General features: G+C 40.8%; 1 protein-coding gene across 9 annotated transcripts in view; it reads left to right on the forward strand.

Annotated features, from left to right (window-relative positions):
* Positions 1-2,914: 2,914 nt before the first annotated feature.
* IKZF1 (IKAROS family zinc finger 1) overlaps positions 2,915-12,522 on the forward strand; it is a 67,267-nt gene continuing 57,659 nt past the window's right edge. For 6 of the 9 annotated variants that reach the window (XM_069004096.1, XM_069004099.1, XM_069004100.1 and 3 more), the window contains exon 1: positions 3,566-3,812. The gene's annotated coding sequence lies outside the window, so the exon portion shown is untranslated. Of the gene's footprint in view, positions 2,988-3,013; positions 3,068-3,565; positions 3,813-12,522 lie in introns of those variants that run through there. The other 3 variants (XM_069004104.1, XM_069004097.1, XM_069004098.1) reach the window with 2 other exon arrangements.

A 12,522-nucleotide genomic window follows, 5' to 3' on the forward strand; every position in this document is an offset into this window, starting at 1 on the left:
AAATAGTCCTTGTGGGGGATTTCTCAGGGTGAGGGAACTAGCTGCAATAAGGACTGTGAAACAAGCTGGTCACACTTATTAGCATTGCAGTAGAAAGCATGGTTCATGGGAGATTCTGGTTGTAGAATACAACATCCATTACCCTTTTGTACCTCTGAAAATCCATCATGCTTCTGATAAATCTTCACCATCCTCACCATGAAAAGAACTATATTCCAAACTGAATTAGAACTTCTCACCCAACAAATTCAGGATCTCACAAGCAAACCCTCTGAATAATTAGAACTAAAATAAAAATTTTGTGATGGAAAGCCAAGAGAAACACCTGCCTGGCACACTCCAGCTGTTGCACCTAATATGCATTCTCTGTGCTTAACACTTTCTTATTGATTTTCAATTTGCAAATCTTTTCTGTTGTACTTTTAGATTTAATTATTAGCACCTGCCTGGTAATAGACTGAAGCAGCATGAATGTGGCATGCTGTCCATTTTGAGGATTCAGGTTGGTAAGACCTCTGTAGGAAAGCAATAAATGGGAAATGGTAATACACAGCAGTAGAAACATAGTACCTCCTGCAATAACAATTATTATTTGTGTTTAAAAATAAATCTGAAAGAAACCATTCATTGTGCAGTCTTGTTAGATGCTTCCCACAATAAATCCAGCAATGGAAAAGCCTCTTTGGCAGATTTTATCTGCCGTAAGATTTATCTGGCAGTGAATTAGACATCTCTAAGTCCACTCTTTGTTTGTTTTTCTTTGCCATACATTGCTCTCCCTTTACAACCCACTTTGTCTCATCCAAAATTCCCAGTAATGTCACTGGAAATACCACAAGAGAAGAGTTGTAGAATCTGATTCCTCAGGCAAGTGCCTGAGTGTATATCTGCAACTATGCCTTAACAGATCTGTTTGAAGCAGGTCTGGGTTTGGGAGACATCACTGGGACAACGAACATCTCTTCACACTGGCCACTGCTGCTCTCCCAGCAAGGAACTTGCTGTAGCTAAGAGCAGCCTGGCACCAGTGAGCTCAGTGCTGCTGTGGCTGTGCTGCTGGTCACTCTCCAGGGTGCCAGTGGTAAAAGGATCTTTCACAACATCTCCTAAGTATAGAGAGCTCCTACAAACTGTTAACAAACCTAAACACAGTGAATTACAGAAGATCACATCTCACAAGATTTGACCTTAGATTTTACTTTTGACACATATCTAGCAACTCAATTCTGACCTTAAAACTTTGTCAAGTATTTAATGGGACATGGCTTGTGCAGTGTAAAATCTGCCTTTAAAAACATATGCCAAATCAGTTCCCCCTTGGTGCGCTGGAGCACACGGGCCCTGTGGCAGCTGGAGAACAGGAGAGCAGCAAACAGCTCCTGAAAGAACCATTCCCCAGTGGAGTGTCAGTCCTTTTACTTTGAAATATCCAAATGTACGTATCTGTGACTTCCCTTGAGTTAGCCAGCTTCTGCTTTTGAAGGTGTCGGTGAAAATCTCCCTGCCTGTATTCCCGGTCCTGCTGAGGATGATCTCTTTGTGATTTGCTAGAGAAAGGTGCTAACTGCAAGACACATGGTGGCACCTTTTTGTGGATCTTTTGTAAATCTCTTTCTTTCTTTTTACTACCTGGGAGTGCCAGGTATTCTACTCATCAAATGCTCTTGATTCCCTGTGTGCAAACCTGCTGAAAGTCATGGGGTTCTTCTGGAATAAATATGAGGAGAATTTGCCTCTGAGTTTCAACCCTATCAGATCCATAAAGTCTATTTAAAAGTTACAATAAAATGAGGGTTCTGAATCTCTTTAAAGGTGCAGTGTGAAAAATCAAAAAATTGAGAAGCACCATGTATACCCAGATACTATCCCAGTCGGTGAAGCACACAGCAGTCACATCTGCAGAGCTTCTCTGAGGGATGGAGTGCCTGAAATAAATCCCCAGGTACAGTCTTGCCATTTCTGTTCTAAAAAAAACCCCAACTTACCCTCGGAGACCTTATTTTGTTCTATAGTACAAACTTTTAGGAAGTAGTAAACAGTTTCTGTTTCAAAGAGCTTGCATTCTAAGCTCCTGATCTTTCCAATGCGTACAAGTTTAACTTTTTTCCTCTGAATTAAGTCCAGTTTAAGTCCATGAGATTATACACATACATAAAGCTATCCCTAAACTTTTGTCATATGAGAGCAAAGATAAAGATAGGGTGTGAGATAGGAAGTATTTGTTATCCACATCTCGAGGATGAGGAACTGAAGCACAGCAAAAAAATGAGATCTTGATCCTCCACAGAGTGTAAACGTGCTTAATTCTTAAGCATGAGTAATTTCCACCAGGTTTGCCATGCCCTCCGGACTGAAGCATAAGGTCTGGATTTCAGTGACTGTCTCTGCCACCGATTCTACGTAAGTAACTTAAGTTCTGGTCCGGCGCTTAAATTCAAGTGCATAAAAAGCGCGGGACGCGTTTTGCACGGGATGCGAAAGACTTGGTTGAAGTAAAGCAGGATGATCTGACCCCTTAGCTCTGGAGCGTTACAGGTGGATGTCTGCAGCTGACGGCCTGTGACTCCCGGCCGTATCGCTGGGCCTGGTCGCTGCCTGCCGTGCGGCGACACCCGAGTCCCGGCACCGTATGAGCCCGGCCCCGGGAGCGCCCGTGGGGCGGCGCGGAGCCTGGCCCCTCTCCCGCGCTTCCAGCTGCGCGCAGCCAGCGGGGCGCCCCGGTAACAGGTACCTCGGCAGGTAAATGCTCCTCCGCCCCGGGGGCCGCCGCTCGCCCGCCGCCGCCCCAGACACCGGCACCGGTGGGGCGGGAGCGTGCGCGGGTGCGGAGCGGGCGGCGGCCGCGCGGGGCGGAGGGCGGGCGGGCGAGCGGGAGCGGCGGGGGAGGGACCGGGCGCGGAGCCGCCGCCCGCGGGGCAGCTCCGGCACATGGAGCGGCGCCAGCCGCGCCGCGACAGCTGCCGCCCGCCCCGGCCCCGGCGTAGCAGGTACCGCGGGGCGGGGGGTCCCGGGCGGGCACCAGCCCCAGCCCCCGGGGCGAGCGGGGGGTCAGCCCCGGGCGACTGAGGTGCGCGGGTGAGGAGGGGCCGTGCGGAGCCGGTGCTGCCGCGGAGAAGTTGCCGGGCGCGTTAAGTGGGAGACTGCGGATCCCGGTCATCCCATCCCATCCAATCCCATCCCTTTCTTCCCCTTCTCTCCGTCCCACACGCTTTTTTATTTTATTTTATTTTTTAAAATTTAAAACATTTAAAACATACAGCTCGGGTGTAATCCAGGCGTTTTAGAGTGCTTCCTTAAAATTTCAGAGATGAGTAGCCATAAGGAGCTGCCCGAGAAGGGGTGTTCATTGATTCAAATGCGGATTGGTCTCTCCTCGAGTCAGCTACAGCACTTCAGTTCATTCAAAGCCCGCGTTCCAAGTGCTTGCGCCCGTAGTTTGCAGAGGGGAGGCAGGTACGGAGGTCGTAAAAACTATTAGGAAATTGTAAAATTAGCAGCCCCAGTGCGCTTGAGGGGAACGGCATTAGAGAAGTTGCTGACTTCCGAATAGCGGTGGCACCAGAAGTTTTCCTCCTTGCCATACAGTCTGTCACAGCTGGAGAGTTTTTTTCACCCTGCTCCGCAAAGTAACCCTCTCTGTGAAGGGACGGTTTCGCTCTGTTGTCGTTGCTAAAGAAGATGCGCTTAGTTAGAAACTCTGTGTGTGAAGAAATGCGTTCCCACTGCAGCAGTCAGTTCTAAGGAAACTTTTAATTTTGTGCTTCAAGAAACCTGATTACTTCTTGGATTACTTTTCTACCTTGGTTTAGAAGGTATGGTAACGCTGCCAGATATTGTGCAAAGCATTCTGCTTCCAAAATTGTTAAAAGTTATTAATACTGTGTCAGAAAATATTGTAGTGTATGATTGCAAATTATCTTCAAAAAGTGATGTTTGGTGGGATGCAAGAATTTTTAGACTGGTATGGCCATTGGTTTAAACTATGTAAATTGTTGTAGAGGAATAGAATGCTGTTTCTTTTTACTTTTTCTTTCTTTCTTTTTCTTTTCCTTCTTTTTTCCTTTCACTGAGTCTTACACATGTACATGCAAGAAGTGTTTTCAAGGACTTTGTGTGGAGATTAGGATTTAGAGCTTCTTGACTACTTATTTTACTTTCCAATATCTGGATGCTACCAAGGTTACATCGATATACATTTACTGTCCAGATGTCCAAACCCTACCCAAATTAAATAAACCAGGTATATAATCCTGATTGTATTTTGTGCAGTCACATTAAGAACCCATTTCTAGACTTTAATAATTTTGTTTTTAAATTCAAAGCTGTAATGCATTGTAAGGTCCAAATCTTCTAAAAGACACACTTTGATAGTTTCAGCTGACTGCTCACATCAGTTGTAACTTACATGCATGCTGCAGTACCAGGGAGTATGACTGCTATTAAACATTGTAAATTATCGTTGAAATGTAAAGAAAAAGAATATTAGTACACTGCATTTAGAAATAAGTACTAAAATTCCTTTCAAGTACTTGGAAGTACTTTCTCTGAATCAGCTAAACAGGGGCATGTTCTGAGTGGCTAGTTGCACTGCTCTCTCACCTTGCTAGTGAATTGCATAGTTTAAGGTGTTTAAAGCCTTAGTGAAGTAGAAAAATGAAGGATGGGATGCCTTTAGCTTCTGAATTTTCCAAACAAAATTTTTACACTTAGGTAACTTTGTTTATTCTTTGTTCTCTTCTCTACTGAGGGAAAATGTAAGTCCAAAAAGTGAGAATGGATTTGTCCATGTTACCATGAAAATGCCCCGTTTGTGGGTTAATATAAGAGTAGATACAGTAGTTGGTACTATTTCTCTTTTCTAAAAGGTTTCTTTGCTCCCATGAAGAGATTTCTTTCTAATATTGGCATGCTCTGCTTTGATTTTAACTCGTAAGTGTTGGTGAAAAAACTGAGTAAAAAGCACTGGACATACTGCTTAGACTGCCTTATGCTCCCACCCCCTCAATACTTAGCAAAAGTCTACCAAGTTTTAGTTTGATGGCTGTATGCCTTACTCCTGTATCAAAGCCTTTGAAACTGAAGCCTGTGGACCTGAGAAACCAAGTGCAGACCATGTGCAAGACCAAGAACTCTTAAAACAGTACATGTCCTTATGATAGCTGTCTGTAGCAGAACTGTGGGGGGGAAGTGTCCGAAATACTGCAGAGCTCTGCACTTTATGTAGTTCATGTTTCTGTTGTCCCAGACTTGCTTTCAGCCTTAAAGATTTTCAAGATTTTCTCACAAATCTTAATATTGGTGACTATCCATGTGCTTTTTTCCTTTTTTTTTTTTTGGGGGGGGGGGATAAAATAGGTAAAACTCAGAACATGATATACTGCAAGTTTATGAAAAAAAAAATAGAAATAGAAATTATATACCTAATTATAAGGTAAATTTAAGATAAAAGCCAAGGAGAAATCAGGTATCCACTGAGTGAGAAGACTGGCCAGACTAAAGTCAATGGAAGTCCAGTGCTGGACATCTACAGCACCCAGGATTTCAAACCTAATGCACTGATCCTTGCAAGAGTCCTCTACCTACTGGATATGGCTTCCAGGGGAAATGACAGGAACACAGAAGCATACTGTGAAATTGAACTGACTGTCCTAATTCAGTCAGGGAGGAGTGATGGACCCTAGGATTTGAAGAGGAATCACTAATGTCTCTGGGCCAATGTAATGATGGGAAGACAGGGCAGAGGACTCTTTTCTCTTTGCCCTTCATGCTCCCAGTAACTGGAGAAGCTTAGGCGCTGATCCTATGTGCGTCCTTTATCCCAACTGAGTATTTCTCAGGGTGGCTGCTTAACTACAAGTGACCAAAGTGACTTGGTGCATTTTTAGTAGGTCCCATACTCATGAGTTGCATTAGAGAGACAAGATTGTCGTATACCTCTGACTTTCCACCCCAGCTCCCAGCTGCCAGTACTCCCTCCAGAAATGATCTTGTTGCTTGTTTCCCTGTATAAACATGAACAACACCTTTCTCATTTGTGTTGCATGCAGTGTGCCATTAAAAAATGCAATAGCCTCCATCTCGGCATTACTGCAGCAGTTTTCCTTTCCCTTGTGGACCTTAATACCAAAAACCTGGTCTGCTTGCCGCTTCCACTGCATAGCAATGCAGAACTGTAACTGGATAACCAATCCACAGAGTTTTACAACAATGCAAAACTTCTTTCTCATCATTAAAACTGGAAAACTCCAAAATGAAGCCAAAAACATTTCCAGACATATTTTATTTGAGCTTAGGTACTTCTTACACTAACACCACAATTCTGCAGAAAACAAGGAAATGGGTCCAGTCTGTATTTCAGCAACAGAAAACAAGGGCATAATGAATCATATGCTGTTCTGGCAGATCATTTTTGGTGATGTACTCTTAAAAAGTCCAGAGGATATCAAAAGTCATGGATCACAGCCTAATTGTGTGGCTCTTTGTCAGGAAAAACTTCCATTGAAGCCTTCTGGGACTTTTTTTTCTCCTGTTTTATGTGCAAGAAGAGCTGGGTCCATAGTAATTTTTGTTTTTTAGTCAAGATTCACATATGTACTTGATTACATTTTGACCAGTCATTACTTTCTACTATTATTAAAAGTAATAGAATTAGACCAAAAAAAAAAACCCATAGTAAAATAGTAAAATTTAGTGTAGCAATAATGGGAAATTTGGAAAATATTGTCATCCTTATGAGAGTAAGGCAGGATGCGCTGCTGGCTCCCCTGGAATTCCCCTCCCAAGTGACAAACACCACTTTTCTAGCAAGTATAAAATTACTCAGAGAGGAAGAATACTGGGAATACATTATACCAGTTGAGAAATGGAAGATAAGGACTCTCATCAGTTTTTCTGGGACTATGATTCTTTGGGAAATCTTTTAAAATGCATGCAACTCAATGCAAGAGTCAAAAGAGGAAAGATCTGTTCCTCACTGGTATTTTTTCTATAATCCAAAGATTTTTTTTCCCCCCCAACACTGGAGTGGAAGAGTGTTCACAGATGCATGTGAATGCCATCTGAAGCAAGGCAGACAGCCTCAATCTTGTCAGCTTTATGGCATTTTTAAAACAGGAGGATAATTTAAATACCTTCCACTCATCCAAAGTAGCTGCAGGAGTTTTCTCTCTCCAATGGCTATCCAGAAAAGTGGACTGACTTCAGCTGGGAAACTCACTGCTTCAGAGGTCAACTGTGGCTTCTTGTCCCTATGTCTGTAATCTATACATAAACCTAACTACAACTTGCAGTTAACAAGAGTTTCATTTGCTGCCTAAATTTAAACAGAATTATGTGTACCCCTTAAGGTATGGTGGAATGCATCTTTATTAAAACCCCAACAACTTCTGCCTCACCCTTCTCCTTCAGAACACAGCTTCCTCCATGCTTTAAGCTGGTGTACAAGAAGAGATTGCAGGGGGTTTTGCCCTAAGCAGGTTACTACCAACACTGTGGTGGCTGCAAAAGTAGGTCCTAGTTCTGAAAGGACACGTGCATGTTCTTAGCTTTGTTTGTACCATTGCAAATTCCTGGGGATAGGACCGTGCAGGTTTGGGAGCACGCTCATGCTTCCTGTATAAAGCTCCCAAAGGCCGGTCAGACTGCAGGCTTGGATGAGCAGTCACACTGAAATCACCATGTTTTTTAAGCAATGGGAACTGTCCACTTATCTTGCTTATTTTGCTTATTTCATGTGAAAGATGTACATTTCTTCTTCTGATCCTACTTGCTCTAGCTTTCTTGGTGAAAGAGAAACTTGCTCTGTAAGAGAGATCAGATTCCCCACTGACTTGCTTCATTTTTCTGCTTGTGAGAACAGCAGAACAATCGTAGTATAAACCTGGAATTGACCATAGTGGATCGGACCCAAAATATTTGCAAAAGCAGAGTGAGTTAACTGAAATATATAGTCTGGAGGAACTTGCTAATTTTTTTAATTTTAGGAGTTATTTTTAGGTTTATTTAAGGGGAAAAAAAATCACACCAATCTCTAATATATTTATTTGGGCTGGTAATGTCATTTAATAGTCTGTAACAGCCTGAACAGTTTGAAGGGAAATTAGGAAGCAATTCTGTGATCATGAAGGAGAGTTACTGAAACCTTCTATAATTTGGACAAATTGACTACTGATATATTGTAGAGTATACTTGGCAATAACAATTCTCAACATAAAGAGATGCTTTTATGTTATCTCTGTTGCATATTTAGATACACTGTGGTGAGGACATCCTACGCTTTTTAAATCAGATAAATAGCTAGATAGATACAAAAAGTACAATTCATCTGCTGTTTGCCTCCCGTTGAGTGAGAGCTCTGAAAGAATATACAAGAGCACTATTTGGCCACTTGAGAATATGCTGTGTTCTTAGATTGAGTGCCTTAATTTACACCCCTCACCTTTTATAGTCAGTTTATTTATAAGATGGAAGTGTGTACATTTTCTTTGTCCTGGTGAATTTATTCCACATTTCTGCTTGATTTTTAGTGAATAAAGGTGACAGGGTTTAATGAGTTATTAAAACTTGCCCTTAATTAAGAAAATTACCTTCATATTTTTTTCATATTGTGGAAACTATTTATAGTGACTCTGGTTGCAATTCAAAAACTTGAAGGAAGAATCTTTTTCATATTTGCAATGATATCAAGTCCAGTAATTTGCACATAAAGTCAATAAAAGAATGGATTCTTTTATTATCTCCTTTAGCAATGAATTGTTACATAAATATAGCTCAAGCACAGAAAATGCTAGGAAGGACACATATGGAAAATACATACATGATACAAGATGTGCTTTTTATCATTTGTCAGTGATGTGAAAAAGAATTCCCAAAGAACTGAGAATTATGTAGGATCTTTGAGACAACTTTTTTTACACCCTCACAATTGTTCCCTAACATGGAAATTAATTTTACATGTGCCAGACATTTAAATGTTTCACATCTGCACTGTTAGCAGAGTTCTTTTCTTAATCTTGTGTGTTGAATTACAGTGCTTCCTTCATTTTGCAGACAGGAGCTCTCCATTGAAATTTCACTGTATGCTCATAATTGTATTGTCAATTCGTGTAGTTAACCAGCATTTACACTAGGCAGGAATAGAGAAATGACTGAATAAACTAAACATCTCCCTAGACTATGTAGAAAATGCTGAATACAGAATTAATGCAAAGGGAAAGAAATTGATCCACTTAGTTTTAACCTTTTTTCTGTTTTAATGCAGTCCTTTAAAAGACTTGGAGATGTTTGTTTGGTTTTTTGTACAGAAATGGGAGGACATTGAAGTGCTCACTACTACTCTCAGTTTTCAGAAAGGACCACCCCTCATCTTGGTAGTTATTATTTACATTGAGCTGTGTGATGAGGCGGAAATTAAAAATAGAATTAAAATGGTTCTAAAGTAGAGTCATTCACAGAGATTGTGAAGTGTAGCATATTAAATTACAATAATAAACCTAATTATCAGCTGCTTGCTGAGATATTGAATGCTTTTAATTAAAACTAGTTTGTAGAATTCTAGCAGTTTTCTTCAAGTATTTGAAGATTGGTTATACAATACAGATTACCTTTTTTCCATGTTTAACAGTCTTCCTGTTGCATGTTCAGTCATATTTAGCACATTTCTACATGAAGTTACAAGTCTGTTTATATATATATTAGCTCTTCCGTTTAAAATGAAGCTAAAAGTTAAATCCTTTTACAAAGGTGCCTTTATTCACCTCTCCTCTTGGTTGTTGCCCCATATTCCTTGACTTCCTTGGATACAAGAGGCTTGGTTCTGTTAGGTTGAGACCGTCTGGTGCAATTAGAAATGCAGCTGTACTATCTGCAGGCAGATGCAACTCTAAGCTTAAACCCCAAAAGACTGATGACACATACATGATGATGCCATTCCTAACCTGTTTTTAATGTGCAAATTCTCCTGTCAGGTATCTTAAGGGCTATAGGAGTTTACCGTGTTTTTCAGGCTGCAACCTCCTTTTCCTTTATTCATTTATTTCTTAAACTTCTCTTTATGTGTCTTGGGTGGTTGAATGTAGGACCTATTTTAAGAGCTTTGCTTCAATTTAGGTTTTAAAGCAGGTTGAGCTTTTATGGTTTTGGTTGTTGGTTTGGAGTCTTAGTTTGCTAAAACTGCAGGCTATGTGCTGAGGAGCCAGTGAGACGTGTCAGAGACCACGAAGAGAGACGTGCTCACACACAAGCACTCCATTAGAGCCAGCTGCTCTAGTGACCAGTGTGAGTGGTCCCTTTCCTGCAGAGGGGCTGCTTACAGAAGTGGGGGTTGCACAGTCAGGCGTTTCCCCAAGGTGGCTGTGGAAGTAAGGCTGGGGCTTACCTCTTTGCTTGTTTATCACAGTTAACCCAGAGCTGCCACCACCGAGGAATGCATGTTCCCCTCACATTTATATTTGCAAAAGCACCTGCAGAGCACCAGGTCCCTTGTAGAAAGTTTATTTCCCCTCCCCTCAAGACTTTGTGAGTGCTTATTTTCTGCTTTGAGGTTTCATGGAAGTGTACCTGCCCTTGTGGGCTGCACTCAAGACTGAAGTGCTTCTTCAGGGACCTTTCTGTCTGCTCAGCATGGCTACAACTACGAATTGTCAGGAAATGTGCAGCTAGTTTTGGTGTACGTTTGTGGAATCCTTGCAGCACCAGAGGTAGGGCTCTCTGTAGATGGGAGGACAGCTCTGAGTTGAGGTGTGCTGGTGTAAGACCAAAGTGGCTCCACAAATGCCAGCCAGAAATTTGTGATTTCATTTCCTTACCCTAAGTGAGGTTCTATTGTGCTGAGTGTGGAGCACATTTTGTCCCAGAGAAGTCAGTACATACGTAGCTCGAGAAACATAGAAGAGACAAAAGGATAGCTCGTCTTTGGCCTTGGATTAGGTCATTCCATTGAATCACATCAGTGGCCCTATCTTGCTATCTTTTAGTATCCTAAGAGAACAGGGTTGTAGGAGGACAGACATACTTACACATGCTTTATTTCAATTGATGAAGCACTGTATAAATGCTAAGCATTCATTTCTTGAGAAGGAGGTTTACTTTTGAATTTGCTGGGAGATGAAATGATAAACCAAGATTTGCAAATAATTAATTTGCTGTATTCTGAAAGATAAGAAAATCTTGACCTTACAATGGCTTCTTCATGTTTACACCTGGAATTCTAAAAGGTCCTAAATCTGCTTCTGGTTGTAATTGACATTAGGGATAAATGGAGAAGTATTTCGAGTGATTCATGGGGTGCATTTTGATATATTATTAAAACATAGCATGAGTTATATTGTATAGAAAGTTGCAAGGAGGGAAGTCCGTGACAGGTCAAATTTCTTCTGGACAAATGCTGACTAACTTTAATCCAAAATTTTTGTGTGAGCATGGTTACTTAGATGCTTCCTTATTTAAAAAAAAAAAAAAAAAAAAAAAAAAATCAACCTAACCATTCAGGGGGGTGTGTGTTGATTATTGAGTAATTTAAGGTTGCAATATTTGATTCTTTTTCAAAAGGACTGTAGTAGCTTAGTTTCTGAATCTGGTATTCACAGTCTGAAAAGGAAAGCATACAGGTTAGAGTTCCTTATCTGAACAGCCTTGAAGAAATAGTTTTATCAATTTTAAAAGGAATTTTATCTATTTTGTAGCTCTTGTAATAAGGAGCCAAACTTTGAAGCTATTTGGATTTCTAAATAGAAGAATTATTTGTTATCAATTAGGTGCTAATCCTTGTCCTGCTATAAATGAGTGAGAGAGATTCAGAATTTGAGAGCAAAGTTTTTTCAGTCAGGTGCCCACCAAGCTTTTGATTTCTAACTTCGGACTCCCAAATTAGCTGATAACCTGAAGAGATGTGACTGCATTGAAGACAATGAAGCCATACACACTTCTTATGCTAGTGAAGAATTTGATCCATAAGTAAAACTTAAACAATGAAAAATTACAAAACATCTTTTTCTTGTCAAAAAGATGTCAGAAACATTTCTAAAACATTGTTCTTTTAGATAAAAAATTATAAAGGTTTATTAATTTACAAATTGATAACAAATAGATGCATTAGTACAAATCCCCATATCCATACATATGATCTCCTATTTTCCAGACAGTGACAATGTTTCTGCTGATTCTAGAGCAGAGGAAAGGGAGAAAAATCAGGGCATGGTTTCCTATTCATAGATTTACCATACCAAAGGCAAAGGGGTAAATTCTACTCTTAGTACTTAACATTTAGCCCAAGACCTGTTATGCTCAAGTCTGGTGTGAAAAACCTTTTAACAGACGCAGAGCCAAAACCTACACGTGGCCCATTGCAGAACTGAGATGGGGTGGCAGGTGTCCTGTCATGTATTCTTTGCTGATGCAGGGCCTAAGCTGAAGTTAGTGGGATTTCATTAGTATTTGCCAGATACAATAACAATATAATTTTCCTTTGGGAGAGATTCAAAACAGTTTTGAGGATTTTTTAAAGTTTTTTTTTTGCTTTTATCT

This window comes from Aphelocoma coerulescens, chromosome 2 (assembly GCF_041296385.1).
Source record: "Aphelocoma coerulescens isolate FSJ_1873_10779 chromosome 2, UR_Acoe_1.0, whole genome shotgun sequence".
Lineage (NCBI taxonomy): Eukaryota > Metazoa > Chordata > Aves > Passeriformes > Corvidae > Aphelocoma > Aphelocoma coerulescens.